At 42.1% G+C, this 24,569-nt stretch overlaps 1 pseudogene; it reads left to right on the top strand.

The window, feature by feature from the left end:
• Nucleotides 1–9,458: 9,458 nt before the first annotated feature.
• On the top strand, nt 9,459–10,438 carry LOC125137470 (RNA-binding protein with serine-rich domain 1-like; annotated as a pseudogene).
• The last annotated feature ends 14,131 nt before the right edge of the window (nt 10,439–24,569 follow it).

Genomic DNA, 24,569 nt, shown 5'->3' with positions numbered 1-24,569 from the left:
TTGATCCCTGGCCCTGCTCAGTGGGTTAAGGATCCAGCATTGCCAGGAGATGTGGTGTAGGTTGCAGATACAGCCTGGATCCTGCATTGCTGTGGCTATGGTGTAGGCCAGCAGCTACAGCTCCAATGCAGCCCCTAGCCTGGGAACCTCCATATGCCAAAGGTGCAGCCCTAAAACGACACACACACACACACAAACTTCACTATAGGAATCAGTTGGACTGGGAGTGGGGGTCTTTGGCAAAGGCTGCTATAGAAACTAGGTTTGGAAGTAAAAGAAAGATTATGGTAGTTTATGAGTTCCTATCGTGGTGCAGAGGAAACAAATCCAATTAGGAACCATGAGGTTGCTGGTTCAATTCCTGGCCTTGCTCAGTGGGTTAAGGATCCGGTGTTGCCGTGAGCTGTGGTGTAGGTTGCAGACTCGGCTCAGATCTGGCGTTACTGTGGTTCTGGTGTAGACTGGCAGCAACAGCTCCGTTTAGACCCCCAGCCTGGGAACCTCCATATGCTGTGGGTGTGGTCCTACAAAGACAAAAAAAAGAAAGATTATGGTAGATTAGACAGAGGGAAAATAGGTATATTTTGACCATTTTACAAGAGTAGAGTAATCAGGGAGTTCCTGGCGTGGGTCAGTGGTTAACAAATCCAACTAGGAACCATGAGGTTGCGGGTTCCATCCCTGGCATTGCTCAGTGGGTTAAGGATCCGGTGTTGCCGTGAGCTGTGGTGTAGGTTGCAGACGCGGCTCAGATTCCAAGTTGCTGTGGCTGTGGTGTAGGCCAGTGGCTACAGCTCTGATTCGACTCCTAGCCTGGGAACCTCCATATGCCGTGGGAGTGGCCCAAGAAATGGCAAAAAGACAAAAAAAAAAAAAAAAGAAGAGTAGAGTAATCTTAGGGATATTCTTTTTTTTTTTTCTTCTTCCTTTCTTTTCAGGGCCGCAGCTGCAGCATATGGAAGTTCCTGGGCTAGGGGTCGAATCAGAGCTGCAGCTGCCAGCCTATGCCACAACTGCAGCAACATGGGATCCTAGCCATATTTGCAACCTACCCTGCAGCTTCTGGCAATGCTGGATTCTTAACCCACTGAGGCCAGGTATCAAACCCGCATCCTCATGGATACTAGTGGGGTTCATAACCCACTAAGCCACAATGGGAACTTCCTCAAATGATTTTCACCAGGGTGCCAAGACCATTCATGAAAAAAGGACAGTTTCGTCTTGTTTTTTTTTCCCAACAAATGGTACCAGGAAAACTGGATAGTAAAATACAAAAGAACGAAGCTGGATTCTTTACACCATATACAAAAAGTAACTCAAAATGGATCAAAAACCTGAATGTAAGAACTAAACTATAAAACTCTTACAGGAAAACACATAAGGGAAGTTTCATGACATTGGGCTTGGCAGTGATTTTTTGGTATGATGCCAAAAGTACAGGCAACAGAAGAAAAGTTGAATTTTTATCACATTTAAAAACTCTAAGGCGTTCCCATCATGGCGCAGCAGAAACGAGTCTGACCAGGATCCATGAGGTTGTAGGTTCGATCCCTGGCCCCCCTCAGTGGGTTAAGGATCTGGCTTGCATGAGCTGTAGTGTAGGTCACAGACTCAGATCTGGCATGGCTATGGCTGTGGTGTAGGCTGGCAGCTATAGCTCCTATTAGACCCCTAACCTGGGAACCTCCATATGCTGCAGGTATGCCCCTAAACAAACAAACAAAAACTTTGAGGGAGTTTCTGTTGTGGCTCAGTGAACTAGTTCCTGTTGTAGACCCTAATATCCATGAGGATGCAGGTTCAATCCCCGGCTTTGTTCAGTAGGTTAAGGATCCAGGGTTGCTGTGGCTGTGGCATAGGCCAGCAGCTGTAGCTCTGACTGGACCCTGAGCCTGGGTACTTCCATATGCTGCAAGTGCAGCTCTGAAAAAAAAAAAAAAAAAAGAAAAAAGAGCATGGGAGTTCCCTTCACGTGGTCCAGTGGAAACAAATCTGACTAGGAACCATGAGGTTGCCAGTTTAATCCCTGGCCTCGCTCAGTGGGTTAAGGATCTGGCGTTGCCATGAGCTGTGGAGTAGGCCAGAGGCTGTAGTTTCAATTTGACCCCTAGCCTGGGAACCTCCATATGCCACGGGTGTGGCCCTAAAAACCAAAAAAAAAAAGAAAGAAAAAAGAAAAAAGAAAAAAATCTATAAGTAATAAATGGTAGGATGTGGAGAAAAGGGAAACCTCCTACACTGTGAATGGGAATGTAAATTGGCACAGCCACTATGGAAAACAATATGGAAGTTACTTAAAAAAAAAAAAAAAAGAAAGAAAGAAAGAAAAGAAAAGAGGAGTTCCCACCCTAGTACAGTGGGTTAAAAATCTGATTGCAGTGGGTCTCTGTGGAGGTGTGGGTTTGATTCCAGGCCCAGTTTAGTGGGTTCAAGGATCTATTGGTGCTGCAAGTGTGGCATGGTTTATAGCTGTGGCTCAGATTCAATACCTGGCCCCGGAACTTCCACATGCTGTGGGTGTAGCTATTAAAAGAAACAAAAACTAAAAATAAAGTTGCCATATAATCCAGCAATCCCACTCCTGGGGATATATCTGGACAAAAATATAGTTTAAAGAGATACATGCTGGAGTTCCCATTGTGGCACAGTGGAAACGAATTCGACTAAGAACCATGATGTTGCAGGTTCGATCCCTGGCCTCGCTCAGTGGGTTAAGGATCTGGTGTTGCCATGAGCTGTGGTTTAGGTTGCAGAATCGCCTTGGATCCTGAGTTGCTGTGGCTGTGGCATAGGCCAGCAGGTGTAGCTCCAATTTGACTCCTAGCCTGGGAACCTCCATATGCCGAGAGTGTGGCCCTAAAAAGCAAAAAATAAATAAATAAGTACATAAAATAAAAAGATACATGCTACAGCAGAAATTGACAGAACATTGTAAATCATCTATTAAAAAAGATACATGCATGCCTATATTCATGTCAGCACTATTTACAATAGTCAAGACATGGATGCAAACTAAATGTCCATGGACAGAAAATGAATAAAGATGTAGTACAGGAAGTTCCCTGTAGCACAGCAGGTTAAAGATCCAGCTTGCCACAGCCTCAGTGTAGGTTGCAACTGTGGCACATGTTTGTTCCTGGCCCAGGAATTTTCTCATACCTCATGTGCAGCCAAAAAAAAAAAAAAAAAAAAAAAGATGTGGTACATATGTACAATGGAATACTATTCAGCCATAAAAAGAATGAAATAATGCCATTACAGCAGCATGGATGGACCTAGAGCTGATCACACTAAGTGAAGTTAAGTCAGACAAAGAAAGACAAATATATGCTATCGCTTATGTGGAATCAGTATGCTACACAAATGAACTTATCTATGAAATAGAAACAGACACAGATATAGAGAACAGACTTGTGGTTGCCAAAGGGGAGGCATGGTGGTCGGAAAGACTGGGTGTTCGGGATTAGCTGATATAAACTATTATAATAGAGGATAAATAAAAAGGTCCTGCTGTATAGCACAGTGAATGAAATTGAGCAGGACCCTGCTGGGCTCCCAGATATAGATACAAATAACAGTATCTTTGAGCTCTTTTGCAGAACTAAAACCCCCAACAAATAGAAGATGTTAACTACTTGATGAAGCATTCTTCATTCCAGAGTGAAGGTCATAGTTTGATAACCTTGGAACCACAGGACCTCATCAGGAGACCCTCTGAGGCCAGATTAAAGTAATACAGGCCCTGCACACACCCTGATCCTTATCAACAATCCACTTTATCAGCAAAACTACCCTTGAACCTTTGCTATAAAACTCTTCACCTCCAGGGTTGAGACACACAGTTTTTGAAGGCATGAGCCTACTGAGTACCCCTTTGCCTGGCAAAACAATAAAGAAATTCTTTTCTCCTTCACCCCAAACTCTTGTCTCCAAGATTGAATTTGGCATTGGTGCACAGAGACCGTGCTTTGGCAACAGGAACTATATCCAGGATTCTAAGATAAACCATAATGGAAAAGAATATGAGAAGAATATATTTATGTGTAAGTGAATCACTCTGCTATACAGCAGAAGCTAACACAACATTGTAAAATCAACTATGCTTCAATAAAATTTTAAAAATAAATAATTAACTCTGTGGCATCAAAGGACAGTATCAAGAATGAAAAAGCTGGGAGTTCCTGCTGTGGCTCAGTTGGTTAAAAACCCCCGCATAGCGTCCTTGAAAATGCCGGTTTGATCCCTGGCCTCGCTCAGTGGGTTAAAGATTTGGCGTCACTACAAGCTGCAGCATAGTTCACAGATGGATTGAACCTTGAGTTGCTGTGGCTGTGGCATAGGCTGGCAGCTGTGGCTCTGATTCAAGCCCTAGTCTGGGAATTGCCATATGCTGCAGGTGAGGCCAAAAAAAGAAAAGAAAAGAAAAAAAAGCTACCCGCAGACATGGAGAACATGTTTACAAATCACTTATCTGATAAGGGATTAACATCCAAATTATTTAAAAACTTCTATACCTCAGCAATAAAAAGGAAAACAGGAATTCCTGTCATGGCACAGAGGAAACGAATCCGCATCCAAATGGGAGGTGTGAGGTTGAGGGTTGGATCCTTGGCCTTGCTCAGTGGGTTAAGGTTCTGAAATTGCCGTAAGCTGTGGTGTAGGTCACAGGTGTGGCTCGGATCTAGCATTGCTGTGGCTGTGGCATAGGCCAGTGGCTACAGCTCCAGTTAGACCTCTAGCCTGAGAACCTCCATATGCCATAGGTGTGGCCCTAAAAAGACAAAAAAAGACAAAAGGTAAAAATAAAAAGGCAAACAAACTAGAAAAAGTGAGCAAAGGATTGAAATAGACTTTTTCTTTTTTCTTTTTTCTTTTTTTTGTCTTTTTGCTTTTTAGGGCCATCCCTGCAGCATATGGAGATCCCTAGGGGTCTGCTGACCTACACCAGAGCCACAGCAACACCAGATCCAAGCCACGTCTGCAACATATTTCTGAAGAAGATATGCAAATGGCAAAAAAGTACAGGAAAATATCACTAGGGAAATGCAAACCAAAACTACAATGAGGTTCTACTTCATAGTCCTTAGAATGGCTATTAACCAAAATTGAAAGTAAAAACTGTTGGCGAGGACATGGAGAAACTGGAATACTTGTGCATTAGTGGTATGAAATAAGATGGTGCAGCCACTGTGGAAAACAGTATGGCAGTTGCTCAAAAAATTAAATATAGAATTACCATATGTTCTGGCAATTGCACTTCTAAGTACCTACTCAAAATAACTGAAAGCAGGAACTGAGATACTTATACATTGATGTTCATATCAGCGCTATTCACAATAGCTAAAAGATAAAAACAACCCGGATGTCCATCAACAGATGAATGGATAAACAAAATATGGTCCATACATACAACAGAATATTTTTCAGCCCTAAAAAGCAATGAAATGTTGGCATATGCTAGCTACAACATGGATAAACCTTGGAAAAAATTAAGCTAAGCAAAATAAGCCAGACACAAAAGGACACATATTATTCCATTTATATGAGGTGCCTACAGTAGTCAGATTCAGAGACAAAACTGAATGTTGGTTGCCAGGGGCTAGGAGGAGAGGGGGAATGGAATACTAGTTGATGAGTACAAAATTTCAATTTGGAAAGATTAAAAATTTATAGAAATAGATGATAATGATGGTAGCCCAATGCGAATATATGTGATGCTACAGTTAAAAATAAAGGGAGTTCTCATTGTTGCTCAGCACCAATGAACCTGACTAGCATCCATGAGGATGCAGGTTCGGTCCCTGGCCTCGATCACTGGGTTAAGGATCCTGCATTTCCATGAGCTGTGGTGTAGGTTGCAGACAGGGATTGGATCTGGCATTGCTGTGGCTGTGGTGTAGGCTGGCAGCTGTAGCTCTGATTTGACTCCTAGCCTGGGAACTTCCATGCGCCATAGATGCAGCCCTAAAAAAGCAAAAAAAAAAAAAAAAAAAAAGTTGAAATGGGGAGTTCCCTTGTAGTAGAGTGAGTTACACTGGTGTTGTCATAACAGTGGCCTGGATTGCTGCTGTGGCTCGAGTTCCATCCCTGAACCAGGAACTTTCACATGCATCAGGCACAGCCAAAAAAAATTGTGAAGATAAAATTTACCATTTTGGAGTTCCCCTTGTGGCTCGTGGTAACAAATCTGACTGGTATCCATGAGGACCTAGGTATGATCCCTGGCCTCACTAGTGGGTTAAGGATCCAGCATTTCCATAAGCTGTGGTGTAGATGGCAGACGCAGCTGGATCTGGAGTTGTTGTGGCTATGGCATAGGCCACCAGTAGGTGCAGCTCCAATTCAACCCCTCAGCTGGGAACTTCCATAGGTTGCAGGTACACCCCTTAAAAGACAAAAAATAAAAAAAAAATTACCATTTTAACAATCTTTTTTTTTTTTTTTTGGCTGAGTCCATGACATGTGGAAGTTCCTGGTTTGGCACTCAAACATGAGCCACAGCAGCAACCCAAGCCACTGCAGTGACAATATTAGATCCTTAATCCACTGAGCCACAAGAGAAGTCCTTATCAAAATTTTTTTAGAAAGAGTGAATAGGGGAGGGACTGTGAAAACAGCTGTGAGCTTCTCTTTGGAAAGGTATGCTAGAAAAGACCAGCAGTGCCTGGAGGAGAAATGGTTTCAAATTAGATTTTGTTTGTTTGATGGCAAACACTAAAATTTGTCTATATATTGATGGGAATGATCAAGAGAAGAAGAGATTGTTTTTAACTCAAGAATGGGGTAATAGCAAAGGATTTCCTTGAATGGGAAAGACAGAATTTCAAATCATATTGTAAAATCAAAAGATTTTATAATTGACTATCCTTAATTTATCCGATTGATAGTCTCATGTTTAAACACTATTACACAAGAAAACAGGAGTATATTGATTATTTTATTGTTGAATTATCAGTTTTAGGATTATATTTTTTTAAATTAAGTATTAAATGCTCTAGGCAGTTTTTCTTTAGATACAGATGTCAACACAATACAGTTATGTTGTTGCCTTCTATGAAGTATATATTTTTCCAAGTATCCAGTTAGAGTTCAGTAACATCACATTTTGTAATAAATCCTTATACTTTTACCCAGGGTTTTTTTTTTTTTTTTTTTGCCTATGCCCACCATATGGAAGTTCCCAGGCCATAGCAGTGTGACAACACCGAATCTTTAAGCCACTACTCCACCAGGCAGGGAACGCCTCCTAGATATTTAAATTAACCACTACTGTCCTTGCACAATGTCCTCCAATTAACATTATCTATTTCTGTACACTTAAAGAGATTCTGTAAAATACAGTGAGCATGATTTCACCAACTATTTCTCAAAATGACTATAACTGGACTTACATCTGATCTTCCCATATGTCTTACTTAGATTTAACTGACAAATGGTTGAAATCCTAAAACTTTACTTCTGAATTGTTCAAAACAAAAGGAAATTTTAAAAAATGAGTTCTTACACTATCATCCAACAAAAACAGCTAAGAAAAATTTCCACCAAGATTTCCTAACATCTTTTTTTTTTTTTTTTTCCTGGCTTGTAGAAGTTCTTGGGCCAGGGATAGAACCTGAGCCACAACAGTGACCAGAGCCATTGCAGTGATAACCCTGGATCTTAACCTGCTGCACCACAAGAGAACTCCCCCAAGACCTTGGAGAAAAGGTTTAAGGTGAAAATTTCAAGTGAAGAGATTAAGAGGTTATATCAGTAAATAAATAACCAAGAAACAGGAGACAATGGAAAAATGTCTGGAGACCCAAAAATTTGCTTGTATGAATATCATTCATTCCCATTAAACTCCAGATGCTGCGAAACAAATGAGATTGATGTTAATTCCATTATAAAAATAATTTTGTAATTAAATGGTTTTGTGGATCACTAAAAGAGGTGTTTTTAGTTATTTTGGGTTTTGTTTCATTTTTTTGGCCACATGCAAGGCATTTGGAAGTTCTTGGGCCAAGGATGGAATCTGAACCACAGCCACAGCAGCAACCCAGGTCACTACAGTGACAACACCGGATCCTTAACCAATTGCACCCCAAGAAAACACCCTAGGTTTTTGTTTTTAGGGCCACACCTATGGCATATGGAAGTTCCCAGGCTAGGGGTCAAATTGGAGCCGTAGCTGCCAATCTAAGCCACAGCCACCACAACACCAAATCAAAGCCACATCTGCAACCTACACCACAGCTCACAGCAACACCAGATCCTTAACCACTGAGCAAGGCCAGGGATCGAAACTGCATCTTCATGGATACCAGTCAGATTCTTAACCTGCTGAGCTGAAACGGGAACTCCACTAGTTACTATTTTTTTTAAGCTTTTAAGTTTTTATTTTTATTTATTTATTTTTGCTATTTAGGGCCACACCCTTGGCATATGGCTGTTCCCAGGCTAGGGGGTGGAATCGGAGCTACAGCTAGCTGTCAGCCTACACTACAGCTCATGGCAACACTGGATCCCCCCACCCACTAAGCCAACCCGGATATTGAGCCCATGTACTCGTGGATACTAGTTGGATTGTTTCCACTGTGACACAACTGGAACTCCCCCTAGTTACTATTTTTTTGCCTTCTAGGTCCGCACCCCCAGGCATATGGAGGTTCCCAGGCTAGGGGTCTAATTGGAGCTGTAGCCTCTGGCCACAGCTCACAGCAATGCCAGATCCTTAACCCACTGAGCAAGGCCAGGGTTCAAACCCAAAACCTCATGGTTCCTAGTTGGATTCGTTTCCGCTGCACCACGATGGGAACTCCTTAAAATTTTAACATTACATGTATTATTTCAAACAAACATAAACAAATAGTCATTTTTTTCCCTTTAAGATTAATGGCTTATGACAAATTTCTAGGAGTGGAATAATTAGGCTGTAATACCTATTTCTATGGTGCCAATCTTGTGCCAAACTGGAAAAGATGCTTTGAATGTTGCAGATGCTGCACATCTTCAAGCGTTTATTTCAGCACACAGTCTGGAATTCTGATAAACATTCTTCCTATAAAAGAGTGGCAAATCTCTTTCCACAGTATAGTCGATCTACCCTGTTTTCAACCACTTACATTCTTTTTTTACCTTCTGATCTCCATCTCCATATTCAACCAACCTTTCTTGATCATGTAGGACTGCAGTATGATTTTAAAAATTTGAGTATAGGAGTTTTCTTATTGGATCAGAGGTTAAGGATCCAGAGTTTTCACTTCAGTGGCTTAGAGTGAGTTTGATTCCTGGCCTGGGAACTTCCATATGTTGTGAGTGTAGAAAAAAAAAAAAAATCCTAGCTGTTCAAGGATCAACTGTATATTAGATTCAGTAGCTGAGGAGAACAGGGGAAGTCAGTTTAAGGGAAGATCCTGTTCTTTGGTGTAAATCATAATCTGTTAGGGGTAGTTTCCCAGATTCCAGTTAGAAGTGAGATGTCCAAGAATAGCTGCAGAGATAAAGTAGCCACCAAGGAGTAAAGTGAAGAGCATAATGACAGGGGTAAAACTCAAAAGAGGCAGAGTGCTTCCAAGGGTGGCAGCAGTGCAAGGTCTTGATCCACCTCTACCTCTAGTTTCCGCTTCAGCTTCAGCACTGGCTCTAGCTCCTCCTCGTCAAGCACTAGGAAAGTTCCTGGCATCTCCCGAACATGTGGCTTCAGCAGCTCCTCTTCTTCGGAAGCCCTTCTCGACACAGACATGACAACAGGCTCCCAAATCAAACCCTCCAAAAGAGATGAAAAAAGAAGGAAAAGGCAAAGATCCTTCCCCAAATCCCTCAGAATGCCCATTGGGAAGCTCCCCAGGAATGTGACCAAAGATCATGTCATGGAGATATTCTCCACCTGTGGAAAAATTAAATGAGAGCACCGAATCCTGACCGCCAGGGAAGGGAAAATTATGATTGAGGAGTTCCTGTAGTGGCACAGGAGAAACAAATCAGATTAGGAACCATGAAGTTGTGGGTTGGATCCCTGGCCTCACGCAATGGGTTAAGGATCTAGCGTTGCTGTGGCTGTGGCATAGGCCAGCAGCTATAGCTCCAGTTCAACCCCTAGCCTGGGAACCTCCATAAATCATGGGTACAGCCCTAAAAATCAAAAAAATAAAAAAATAAAATAAAATGATTGACATGCCTGTAAGAAGAAAGCATCCTGATATATCTGATGGCCACACATTTCTCGAGTTTGAAAATCTATTTTAAACTGAGAAGTCCCTGAAGCACATGGACAGAGGATAAACTGATGACCAGGGATCAGTGCCATCGCCATTGCTGTGCTGACCCCAGGCCTAGGCGATTTGGCCCTCCCAGGAGATTGCTGCCACTGGCTCCCTGGTGGCCCAGGTCATGCTTCCCAAGGCTCAGGCCTCCCCAGACAGGCTACAGGGTCTGCTCCAGTTCCAATTCCTCTTGAGAAGCAGGGCCACCAAACTCATGTCCCCTGTAATTTATGTTCCCACACAACTCAATTTTGTTACTTTTCTAGCAAAGGAGGATTGATAGGAGTTCCCGTCGTGGCGCAGTGGTTAACGAATCCGACTAGGAACCATGAGGTTGCCGGTTCGGTCCCTGCCCTTGCTCAGTGGGTTAACGATCCGGCGTTGCCATGAGCTGTGGTGTAGGTTGCAGACGCGGCTCGGATCCTGCGTTGCTGTGGCTGTGGCGTAGGCGGGTGGCTACAGCTCCGATTCAACCCCTAGCCTGGGAAAGTCCATATGCCGCGGGAGCGGCCCAAGAAATAGCAACAACAACAACAACAACAACAACAACAAAGGAGGATTGATAGGAAAGAAATCTTCTCAGAGGCAGGCTTCTAAGGCAGAAGTTTCCTCTGAAGTCTGAGTTCTGGCTGCAGGAGAGTTGTTGGTTTGGGGTCAGGTCTCCAGTTTCCTGGCTAGAAAGCTCACCTGTGTTCAGCTCCTGTGATAGAGTTGGTGTAGTGGCAAAGCCAGCAGAGACAAACATGGCTCCACAAGTACTGTGGCCTCTGCCTGGTGTACACTTTTCCTTTCCATAGATGACCTGGGGCCAGCTTGGTGGCTTGGTCATACTTCTGCTTATTACTCTGACAGGTCCTTCAGGAAAAGGGGGGAAGCTTTGGCCCAGTCCCTGCTTCTCTGCTTGAATCCTTTTCTGACCTCTAGGGTCAAATATCCAGAAAAGAGCCTCTCTCTGTCACCCTGTGTTAGCTGACATAAATAGTTCTGTTTTGACATGTATTCATGCACACATATTCACATGCTAAATTTCCCTCTCTCTAAAACTACTAAGTCGAAAGCCAGCTCTGTGGAGTCATCACAAACCCCTCTGGGGCTGATATACATGGTGATCCTGCAGGCACCATTGTTTTGGCTTTTTTTTTTTTTTTTTTTTTTTTTAGGCAAGAAATAGATGTATTAATATAAAGTGCTTGTGAGAGATGCAAGCGGGCAGGCAAGGAGGCTCTGCCTACATTGTTTTGGCTTTTATTGTACAGTCGGTATAATGGAGGAGAAGGGCTGGAGGTTGAAGTAATCACCAATGGCCAACGTTCCTAGATGATGAAACCTCCAGAAAAACCCCTAAGCAGTGGGATTCAGAGAGCTTCTGGGTTGGTGAACACATCAAGGTGCTGAGAAAGGGGCTGATATGCTGGGAGAGGATGTGGAAGCTCTGAATCCCTTCTCCCCCATACCTTGCCCTGTGCATCTCTTTCATCTGGCTGTTCCTGAGTTATATCCTTCATAATAAACTAGCAAATGTAAATAAAGTGTTTCCCCAAGTTCTTTGAGCCATTTTAGCAAATTATTAAGACTAAAGGCAGTCTTGTGGGAACCTCTGATTTGTAGCTGGCTGGACAAAAGTCATCAGGGGTTGGGGGGAGCCTGTGTGCCTCACTTGCAGCTGATGTGTGAAGTGAGCTGATTGTGGGACTGAGTCTTTTTTTTTTTTTTTCTTTTTGCCATTTCTTGGGCCGATCCCGAAGCATATGGAGGTTCCCAGGCTAGGGGTCCAATTGGAGCTATAGCTGCCGGCCTACACCAGAGCCACAGCAACACGGGATTGGAGCCACGTCTGCGATCTACACCACAGCTCATGGCAATGCTAGATCCTTAACCCACTGAGCAAGGCCAGGGATCGAACCTGCAACCTCATGGTTCCTAGTCAGATTTGGTTTTTTTTTGTCTTTTGTCTTTTGTTGTTGTTGTTGTTGTTGTTGCTATTTCTTGGGCCGCTCCTGCAGCATATGGAGGTTCCCAGGCTAGGGGCCAAATCGGAGCTGTAGCCACCAGCCTACGCCAGAGCCACAGCAACGCAGGATCTGAGCCGCGTCTGCAACCTACACCACAGCTCATGGCAACACCGGATCGTTAACCCACTGAGCAAGGGCAGGGACCGAACCTGCAACCTCATGGTTCCTTGTTGGATTTGTTAACCACTGTGCCACGACGGGAACTCCCCTAGTCAGGTTTGTTAACCACTGAGCCATGACGGGAACTCCAAGGGACTGAGTCTTTTAACTTCTGAGGTCTGACACTAACTCTGGGTAGTTAGTGTCAGAATAGAACTGAATTGCTGGACATTCAATTTGTGTGAGAGAATCCGAAAACTGGAGAAATGGTGACTGGTATCAGAAAACACTCCAGATATATCCTCAAAATCTGTTCCAAATAGTCATCTGATAATGCTGATCTGTAATGAAATTTTACATATTCCAACTTCGAAAATGCCTTTTCATCTAGGTAGGTACTGCCAAATAACTGGTATCAACTTAAAGCAAATGCTTTTAATTAGATATATTCATCGTCATTTGGAAGGCATTTATAGTTTTCAATAAGATTCTTCTCTCTTGATATCTGACTTTTAGTAATAGTAAAAAGTGATAACAGCAACACATATGGTCTCTGTCACAACTACTCAACTCTGCCATTGTAGCGTGAAAGCAGCCACAGACATAAAGACATAAATGAATGAGCACGCTGTGTCCCAGCAAAATTTATTTATAGAACTGGAAATCAAATTTCATATAGTTTTCACTTATTGCAAAATCTTCTTCCTTTTAACCATTAAAAATGTAAAAACCAGGCGTTCCCACTGTGGTGCAGTGGTTAACAAATCTGACTAGGAACCATGAGGTTGTGGGTTTGATCCCTTGCCTTGCTCAGTGGGTTAAGAATCCCGCATTGCTGTGAGCTGTGGTATAGGTTGCAGACTCAGCTTGGATCCTGTGTTGCTATGGCTCTGGCATAGGCCGGCGGCTGCAGCTCCGATTAGACCCCTAGCCTGGGAACCCTCCATGTGCCATGGGAGAGGCTCTAGAAAAGGCAAAAAAGAAAAAAAAAAGTAAAAACCAGAGTTCCGGTCATGGCTCAGTGGTAGTATCCATGAAGACATGGTGGGTTCAATCCCTGGCCTCGCTCAGTGGGCTAAGGATCCAGTGTTGGCACGAGCTGTGGTGTAGGTCACAGACCTGACTCAGATCTAGCATAATGGTCTTTTTTTGGGGGGGGCCCATCCACAGCATATGCAAGTTGTGCAGACCTTCCAAATCTGACTCACTTGATTACACAACATTAAAAATTAAATTCATCAAAATCGCTACTGATTTTTTTGGTTTTTGGTCTTTTCAGGGTCGCACCTGTGGCATATAGAGGTTCCCAGGCTAGGGGTCCTATCAAAGCTGTAGCTGCCAACCTATGCCACAGCCACAGCAACTCTGGATTTGAGCCGCATCTGTGACCTATACCACAACTCATAGCAATGCCGGATCCTTAACCTACTGAGTGAGGCTAGGAATCAAACCCTCATGGATGCTAATAGGGTTCACTAACAGCTGAGCCATGACAGGAATTCCAAAATCACTACTAACTTTAATCTCTCTCTCTTTTTTTTTCTAGGGACGCACCGTGGCATATGGAAGTTCCCAGGCTAGGGATCAAATCAGGGCTGCAGCTGCAGTGAGAAATATCTATATACTCATAAAATAATATAAATCTGTTCAGGGATTCATAAATTTTAGAAGCAATCTATGAACAAAGCATAGAGAAATGTATATGGCTACACAACAGAATATGAAAGATTAATCTTGACGATGTAAATATAAGAAAGAAATGTCTAGGATGTGGCAAACTTTCAAACACTGCCAGTCAAAGTATAAATTGGTACCAGAGTTTTGGAGATGGTTTGGCAATATCTACAACAAATGAGATATACATAGCCTATGACTCAGAAATCCTATTCCTAAAATTATACCCTAGAGAATTGGCACATGTATACCAGAAAAGAAAAATTTCATAATAGCAATGTTTATAATAATAGCCCCCCAATTGAAAACAACCTAAATGTCCATCAACAATGCAATGGAAAAGAAAAACAAACCCAAAACAAAACAAAAAAACAGAATTGATTAAAAAAAAACCCTGTAGTATAGTCATATAATGTAATATAAGTACTACAACAAAATGAATGACCTACAGCTACTTTCAACAACTTGTATGAACCCTGGGAGATTATGCTGTGGCTGAGCAGGTGAAGAACCTAACATAATGTCCATGAAGACACGGTTCAATGCCTGACCTCACTCAATGGGTTAAGGATCCAGCATAGCCGCAAGCTGCACTATAGGTCACACGTGCAGCTTGGATCTGGTGAGTGAGGCCCTAGAAAGATAAATAAAACATAAATAAAACTAAAACATAACAAAAATTGGAAGACAGAACAAGGGGTAGGGTGATATATTCTCATTTTACAGAGTGAGAACATAAGAGATTCTAAGATTAATAGAAAAGTAAGTAAACATCCAAATATGTTCCTTAAAGTAAACAGAAAAATGACAAATGTCAAAAACAGGGAGGAGAATGGAGGGTGGACTAATATAAGTGTGCTAAATCCTCATGCTTTAAAGTGGCAAGTCAAAAGTTGAAGGATGGCGACTTTGGGGACTAGGACTCAGTGAGGTAGAACTTTGTTCCATTATAAACACTGTAAACAATATTGTGTCATTTGATTTTATCATATAACTGGTAATAGAGTAATTAAAAAAACCACCACAAGCTACTTTTTCTCCAGTATTTCTGAACAAATTTAAGTTAAAAGAAGGGCAGTATAGCGTAGTATGGTGGTTAAGAGTATAAACTATGGAGAACTTTGGGCCAGATTGCTTGGGCTCAAATCTTAGCCTTGGCATTTTCTAATTGTGTGATCCTGGGTAAGCTATTTATCCTCCTGTCTTAGTTTCCTCATCTGAAATAATCATTCCTATTTTATATTGGTTGTTGTGAGGATTAACACACATAAAGCACTTAGAATAATGTCTAGTATATATGTATTAATTATTAGCTATTATTGAGTATTTAATTCTGATAAATGAAAGATGAAGACTAAAAAAATATCCAGCGGATTTATTAATATGTATGTCATTGGTGATTTTAATGATATGGTTGAATATGGAGCCAGAAACTGGACTGAAGATGAAGAAGAAAAGAAATCGAGGGAGTTCCCGTTATGGATCAGCAGGTTAAGAAACTGACTAGTATCCAGGAGGATGCGGGTTTGATCCCTGGCCTTGCTCAGTGGGTTAAAGGTCCGACATTGCAGCAAGCTGTGCTATAGGTTGCAGATGCGGCTCAGATCCTGTGTTGCTGTGGCTGTGGTATAGGCCGGCACCTACAGCTCTGATTTGACCCCTAGCCCAGGAACGTCCATATGCCACAGGTGAGGCAGTGAAAAGCAATAGAGATACATACCATTTACTAAGTATTTACAGGCAAAATTGTCTCAGATTTATTTTAAACTATTGCAGGAAAAAACAACTCTGTGTGTGTATATGCGTGTTTGGAAGCTGTAGTAGGCAGAATAATATATACAGATGTCCTAATCTGTGGAAGCTGTGACTAGGTTACCTTATCTGGTAAAAAGGATATCTGCAGATGTGATTCTATTAAGGGTCTTGAGATAGGGGAGATTATATTGGATCATACAGATGGGCCCAATCTAATCATAGGAGTTCTTAAAAGGGGAAAAGGAGGCAGAAGAGAGAAGATCTGACTACAACATAGAGGAGGTCAAGGCACCCTTGAACCATGTAATGTATAGCCAGCCTCTAGAAGCTAGAAAAAACTAGTGCCTACATAAAAGAATGAAGTTCTCCGAGTTCCTGTCGTGGCACAGTGGTTAATGAATCCGACTAGGAATGATGAGGTTGTGGGTTCTATCCCTGGCCTGGCTCGGTGGGTTAAGGATCTGGCGTTGCCATGAGCTGTGGTGTAGGTTGCAGACACGGCTCAGATCCCGAGTTGCTATGGCTGTGGCGTAGGCCAGTGGCTACAGCTCTGATTGGACCCCTAGCCTGGGAACCTCCATATGCCTCGGGAGGGGCCCTAGAAAAGGCAAAAAGACCAAAAAAAAGAAAAAAAAAATGAAGCTTGGGAGTTCCGGTGCGGTGGAAACAAATTCGATTAGCATCCATGAGGATGCCGGTTCCATCCCTGGCCTTGCTCAGTGGGTGAGCAATCTGGCATTGCTGTGAGCTGTGGTGTAGGTCGCAGATGCAGCTCGGATCCTATGATGCTGTTGTGGCCGGCAGCTGTAGCTCCAATTCGACCCTTCGCCTGAAAACTTCCATATGCCTCACATGCAGCCCTAAAAAGCCAAAAAAAAAAAAAGAGAGAGAGAGAGAACGAAGCTCTGACAAAACCTTGATTTTAGACCAATAAATCTCTTATTTGGACTTCTAACCTATGAACCGTAAGATAATAAATACGTATTATTTAAAGCCACTAAATTTTTAGTAATTTGTTATGGCAGCAATGGAAAACTAACACAGGGGTGTATATAAATGAAACAAAAATGGCAAAATGTAATTAATTGTTAAAGTTGGATGATGGGTAAACAAGAGCTCATTAAATTATTCTTTCTAGAGCATTCCCATTGTGGCGCGGCAGAAATGAATCTGATTAGGAACCGTGAGGTTGCGGTTCGATCCCTGGCCTTGTTCAGTGGGTTAAGGATCCGGCACTGCCGTGAGCTGTGGTGCAGGTTGCAGACGGGGCTCAGATCCCATGTTGCTGTGGCTCTGGCAGAGGCTGGCAGCCATAGCTCTAATTAGACCCCTAGCCTGGGAACCTCCATATGCTGCGAGAGTGGCCCTAGAAAAGGCAAAAAGACCAAAAAAAAAAAAAAGATATGTTTGGATGAACTTGGAGAAATCAAAGCATTAAATACCAAACAGAAGTTATAATTTTTCAATGAGTAATGTTACTATTAAGTGAATTGGACTCTGGTTTTCACTAATCTACATATCTCTTCTCTATAGGCAAATCTTGATGGGAAGCTAGCTTTGGCCATCATAGAATCAAGAGCAATGGAGAGCAAGTAGAGTTATGCCTGTGTACTTTATGATGGGCAGATTGTCCATCACCACTTTGAGAAGATGTTCAAGTTTGGGAAATAGGACACTTTCATTTTAAGAAAATAATAGCAACATATTCACATATGTTACAGACAATTATTTAATAAATTTCTTAAAATACTGTCTCCTTTTTTTTCTCCTTTTATGGTCACACCTGAGGCATATGGAAGCTCCTGCTGCAGTCAGATTCTTAACCACTGCACCATAGCAGGAACTCTGCATTGTCTCCTTTCTATTACCACATACCTGTAGTAACAACAACAGCTAACACGTCAATGGTTTCTAACACCATGGGCTAGGCAGTGCATCAAGCACTTACATACTTTAACCCTTCTAATATTCACAACTTTATAAGGTAGGTACATTATCCTCATTTTATATGTGAGAAAACAGTATATACATTATGATCCTCTGAGTATTCACTTGAGTCATTTAACATGATAATTGATCATATTCCACATATTGTTTTTTCTTAATTCCCTGACATTTAACACCATAGATTAATTTTGCTCTTTTTGAACTTTATGTAAACTTAATTTTATATAAGTTACAGTGTATTGGTTTGTGTCCGCCTTTTTTTTTAAACAGCTTAACATTATGTCTGATAATCACAATGTTGCTTATAGCACTATTTTGTTAATTTTTCAAAGTTGTATGGTATTTCATTGTAAAACTATGCCACTAATATATTCTACTGTTGATGAACTTTTGGATTATTTCCAGTTAAGGGCTATTACAAAGAATGCGCCTATGAACATTTGGTTCATGTCTTTTGGTACACAAAATTACTGTTGTATATATATGTAGGAGTAAAATGCCTGGGTCAGAGATATATTCATGCTCAACTACAGTAAATACTGCCAAACAGATTTCCAAAATGGTGTGCTAATTAATACTACTAATGTATAAGAGTTCTCATTAACCCCCACCCTCACCAACAATTTTGGTAGTGTCAGACCCTTTGTTTAGCCATTCTGGAAGGTTATAGCGTTTTTTCTTTGTGGTTTTAATGTGCATTTCCCTGATTTATAATGATACTGAACATGGTTTTCGTATATTTATTCCTTACATTTTGATTAGCTCAGAGTTTACACTCAGGGTGTACTGACTACAGTTAAATAAAAATTTCTACTACTCAGTTACAAGCTCAGAATACCAAGAAGATGGGGGAAAGATCCTATACATACCCACCCTCTTATCTTAAGCCCTATTTAGCACTTCCTGTAACAATTAGATCAGCAAGTCCTGTTCCAAAATGCCTTTTTTTTTTCTTTTTTCTTTTTGGGCCACACCCGCAGCATATGGAGGTTGCCAGGCTAGGGGTCGAATTGGAGGTGTAGCCGCTGGTCTACGCCACAGCAACGCAGGATCTGAGCTGCATTTGTGACCTATACCACACCTCACAGAAACACCAGATCCTTAACCCACTGAGTGAGGCCAGCGATTGAACCCGAAACCTCATGGTTCCTGGTCGAATTTGTTTCCACTGAGCCATGATGGGAACTCCCCAAAATGTATTTTAAGTCACTCTACTGCCATATATGCTGCCAATACTCAAGTCCAGATCATCATCATCTCTTTCCTAAGCTGCCACAACCACTTTATCACATTTTAGATTTTGCCACTGCCCACCTCCCTTCATTTTCCATATTACAACAACAGGGGTATTAATTCAAACCCTGCCACACCTTGAAGACCCTGCAGGTCTTGCCTTAGGCTAGCTCTCTAATCTCATCTCTAGCCATGCTTTGTTTATTATGTACTAGCTACAGTCCTCTTATCAGATCTTGGTAAATACACTCCAGCTTCACACATTATTTCAATCCTTCACATCAAGCTTCTTAAATCTTTTATTTTTTGTCTTTTTGCCTTTTCTAGGGCCATACCCACGGCATATGGAGGTTCCCAGGCTAGGGGTCTAATCGGAGCTGTAGCTGCAGCCTATGCCAGAGCCACAGCAATGCAGGATCTGAGGCTTGTCTGCACCCTACACCATAGCTCATGGCATTGAAAAAACAGATCCTCGACCTGCTGAGCAAGGCCAGGGATCGAACCCACAACCTCATGGTTCCTAGTCGGATTCGTTAGCCACTGAGCCACGACGGGAACTCTGAAGCTCCTTAAATCTTAAAGGAATATTTGTCCCATAGCCTGTTCCTTCTCATCCTTCAATTCTCAGTTTAAATTTTACCTCATTGAGTTGCTTTCTTCATAACACTTAATTTGTAATTATTGAATTTGTTTGCTTTTTGTCAGTTCCTCTAATAATAATAAAAATAATAATAGTAATAATAATAATGATGATGATGATGATGATTGCTTTTGGTTATTGGCCCTTACTATTTGCCAGGTACCACTCTATGAGTTTAAAATAAACTACCCTTTTAATCCTCACAGCAAACATATAATGTCAGCTCAATTATTATTCACACTTTACAGATAAGAAAACTAAGTCATAGAGAAGTTAAATAATTTGCCCTCTGTTTTACTGTTAGGAAGTGGCAGGGCTGACATTTGAACTCAGGTAATCTAGTCTCAGTTTAACCACTGTTCCACTGGCATTTTTCTTTTTTTTTTTAACTCTAAGGTATAATCTGTATGTACCTGGGTCAAGAAGTTAATTTAGTGCTTTTCTGAAAAAGTAAAATGGGGAGCTCCTGCTGTGGCTCAGTGTTTAACAAAGCCAACTAGTAACCATGAGGTTGCAGGTTTGAACCATGGTCTTACTCAGTGGGTTAAGGATCCAGTGTTGCCGTGAGCTGCGGTGAGCAGAAGTGGCTCAGATCCCAAGTTCCAAGCCGTAAATACAGTTCCTATTAGACCCCTAGCCTGGGAACCTCCATATGTTGTGGGTGTGGCCCTAAAAAGACAAAAAGAAAAAAAAAAGTAAGATAAAAGACTAAACAGTGTGACAGAAAAGGCAGACAAGTTTGTTTTGCTGCCCCTGATGCTTACGGAAATTCCTCGGGGCCAGGGATTAAACCTATGCCACAGCTATAATCAGAGCCACAGCAGTGATCCTTAACCCACTGAGCCATGAGGGAACTCCCAAGGCAGACACTTTTGAGTATCAGTCCTAGCTATTACTGGCTGAGAGTTTTTAGGTACAACTCAGACTTTTTTTTCTATTTATTTATTTATTTTAAGGACCACACCTGCAGCATATGGAAGTTCCCAGGCTAGGGATTGAATTGGAGCTGCAGCTGCCAGCCTCCGCCACAGCCACAGCACTATGGGATCCATGCTGCATCTGTGACCTGCGTCGAAGCTTGCAGCAACACCAGATCCTTAACCTACTGAGCGAGGCCAGGGATCTAACAGGCATCCTCATGGATACGTCAGGTACTTAACCCACTGAGCCACAACAGGAATTCCAGGATTCAGACTTTTGAGAGAGTTCCTCTTCTGTTAAACTGCTGTATTTAAATAAAATAAAACAAAACAAAAATAAAAACAAACAAGAACCTGCCTAAAAATAGAGATATCCAGGAGTTGCTGTCGTGGCTCAGCGGTTAATGAATCCAATTAGGAACCATGAGGTTTCGGGTTCGATCCCTGGCCTTGCTCAGTGGGTTAAGGATCCAGCATTGCTGTGAGCTGTGGTGTAGGTCACAGACGGGGATCGGATTCCGAGTTGCTGTCGCTCTGGTGTAGGCAGGCGGCTATAGCTCAGATTAGACCCCTAGCCTGGGACCCTCCATATGCCGTGAGAGTGGCCCTAGAAAAGGCAAAAAGACAAAAAAAAAAAAGTACAGATATCTACCTACCTAGGAAAGACAATCTGGTGGAATGGTAGCCTATATTTTTGTTTGTTTGTTTTTGGCTTTTTAGGGCCGCACTCGAGGCCTAAAAAATGGGAGTTTCCAGGCTAGGGGTCAAATAGGAACTGTAACCTCCTGCCTATGCGGATCTAAGCCGAGTCTGTGATCAACACCATAGCTCACGGCAACCCGCTGACTGAGGCCAGGGATCGAACCCACATCTTCATGGATCCTAGTCAGGTTCATTAACTGCTGAGCCACGAAGGGAACTCCCTAGATTTGTTTTGAAGCTATGTTTACATGGCAAGCACAGTGTTCTCACCTATTTGTATGATACAGATAAGTAAAAAAAAAAAGAAAAAAAAAAAGAAAGAAAGCAACTTTTTCTAAAGGTGCTTTTATTTTCACTTTATCTAAGACTGAATAGTCAGTTGTATTAATTGAAGGGAAGGAGCAAAGCCTTTCAAACACACACTGGCACTGACCCTACCTTGAAAGTTAGAGATAATTGGAAGTATTTAGTACTTATCTGAACATTAGCTCATAATTAAAGCAACCATTATAATAAATAGGGCCAAGGCTCTGCAACTGGAGGTAATGATGGTTCAGTATATCTAGTTTAAAAATCGCTCTTTTCAAAAAGTTGTTGTTTTATAGGAAGTTAAAAAAAAAGTCTCTGGGTTCAGTTTTATCTTCTTGAACTGTAGGACTTTGAAATAGATTACGCCTAATGCACACCTTGAAACCACTCTAATATGCAGTACAGCTGTTTGCACATTGGGTTTCTGCCAGCTTGGATCTAAATTGCACCGGTAATAAAAACAAAGCTCTAGATATTCTCTTGGGACTTTAATTTCCTGAGATACCGGGGGAGGGGAAAAGGAGTGGGTTCAATCATCTGACAATAAATTAGCATACTCTAAACAGGGAAAACAAAATTTACCTTTTAAAGGCTCATTTGAAGGAATGTATGATCATCAAGTCTTAAAGTAAGGATAATTACTTTAAATGTTTCATAATTTCTGAGGACTAGAGACCCATTTTCTCTTCTTTGAAAAGACAATGCTATACCTCTATTCTAGATAGTTTTTCTCAACGGCTGTGTCATTCTTTTAATGGTTGTGCCCTATCCCCTTCCCTCCTGTCTCACTCCCAGGTTATAAGGTGGTTCATTCACTAAGATAGGGAAAAGGGAAGAAAACCTGGCAGAGGACATACCTTTCTAACATTCCTACTGCTAACTGGCTTTCCTGTCCCCCTTGCCTTGATGGCAGTAATTTTTTTTCCTTTTTCTTTTTACAACTGCACCTTCAGCATATGGAAGTTCCCGGGCTAGGGGTTCAGTCAGAGCTGCAGGTGCTAGCCTATGCCACAGCTATGGATGGCAACACCGCATCTGAGCCACATCTACCACCTACAGCACAGCTTGCAGCAATGCCAGATCCTTAACCCACAGATGAAGGCCAGGGATTGAACCTACATCATCACGGACACTATGTTGAGCTCCTAACCCACTGAGCCAAAAAAGAAACTCCTTGATGGCAGTATTTTGAACCAAATAACTTGTTTCTCCAGGCCAGATGAACAGCCTACCCAAGGGCAAATAATCCACAGGATGGATTGTGTAATGGGCCTAAAAAATAGAGTTTTTCTTCCTTGACTTTGAACTAAGAAACAGAGGAAGAATATGGCAATTAGAGCAGAGGCCAAATGATTTAACCTAATGGAGGTTCAGCAATGGCAAATTAAGCCGTCAGGTTCCCATCAGATATCAGATGGAAAGCTCGAACTGCATAATTTGAAGAGAATTATTAAATTATTTACAGAGGTATAAATAAGAGTCAGGGAAACCAACGAAGGATAATACACTACCCCAAATACTAGCTACTATAACACTTAGGCTAAAGGGGCAAAAGGAAGGACCAGATATTAACTATACAGAGAGGGCTCTGCAGTTAACCCTTGGTGATCCGTCTTGGGGAATAAACACTATGACCTCACTATCTTCTGGCCTCCAGTCTCCTGAAGATATTTCCCACTACCTGAATGCATTGAGATACCAAGCAGGACAAAGGATTATCATAGGTGTTATCTGGCTAGGTCAGCCCTCCCCGACACAAGAGCAGGAAAAGAGTGGAGAACGAATATGTAGGAGCCAATAGAAGATAGGTGAGGTTGTTTCCAAGAGGTAGTTTTGTGGAAGCAGGAATTCGTTTTTTTAAAAAGCTACACCCACAGCATACGGAAGTTCCAGGGCCAGGGATTGAATCTGACCCACAGTTGCAGCAACACCAGATCCTTTAATCCACTTCATTGGGCCAGGGATGGAACCCATGCCTCCTCACCGGACCCTAGCTGCTGCAGTTGGATTCTTAACCCACTGCACCACAGTGGGAACTCACAGGAATTATTAATTTGAGTTTAAAAGAAGGACAACAAGAAATTCTTACAGTGGCAGAGTGGGCTAAGGATTCGGTGTTGTCTCTGATGGCACAGGTCTGATCTCCAGCCTGGTGCAGTGGGTTAAGGATCCAGCATTGCCACAGCTGTGGCATGGGTCACGGCAGCAGCTCAGGTTCCATCCCTGGCCCAGGAACTTCCATATGCTTCGGGTGCATGGACCCCCCCGCCCCCCCGCAAAAAGTGACAACAAATAGCCAACTTCCTTCACTGACTTTAGTGGCACTGTACTACAGTAAAGAGACACAAATACCTATGGATGAATAATTTTTTACAGACCTTTCAAGTGCATGTTTACCCTTCAGTTCTTTTTTCCTTGCAAGCACAACCTTTTGCCAAGAAAGTCTTCCTGTGTTTCTTCAGTAAAGCATCTTTATGATTTTTCACTTAACCAAAACAAACAGCAACAAACAAAACTACCAACCATGGTAGCAGCTCATATGGATCTAACTTCAGGGAATCACTCCACACACTCTTTATCTCAAGTGAATCTAAGTCTTTAATCCACATGGGAGCTCCCGTTGTGGCTCGGCAGGTTAAGAACCAACACACTGTCCCTGAGGATGTGGGTTCAATCCCTGGCCTCACTCAGTGGGTTAAGGATCCAGTGTTGTCGCAAGCTGAAGTGTAGGTTGAAGATATGGCTCAGATCCTGTTTTGCTGTGGCTGTGGCTGTGGCTGGCAGGTGCAGCTCTGATTCAACCCCTAGATTGAGGACTTCCATAAAAAGAAAAAAAAAAAATCCTTATGTGTTTAAATAAGATGGTTAAATAGAATGTGTTCTCAGTTATATCAAGTGTAAATTTTTGACAGGCTTCTTTTTTTTTTGCTTTTTGCTTTTTATGGCTGCATTCATGGCATGTGGAGGTTCCCAGGCTAGGGGTCAAATCGGAGCTAGAGATGCCAGCCTACACCACAGCCACATCAGATCTGAG

This window comes from Phacochoerus africanus, chromosome 10 (genome assembly GCF_016906955.1).
Source record: "Phacochoerus africanus isolate WHEZ1 chromosome 10, ROS_Pafr_v1, whole genome shotgun sequence".
Taxonomy (NCBI): domain Eukaryota; kingdom Metazoa; phylum Chordata; class Mammalia; order Artiodactyla; family Suidae; genus Phacochoerus; species Phacochoerus africanus.
This window is presented reverse-complemented; position numbering and strand designations above follow the sequence as displayed.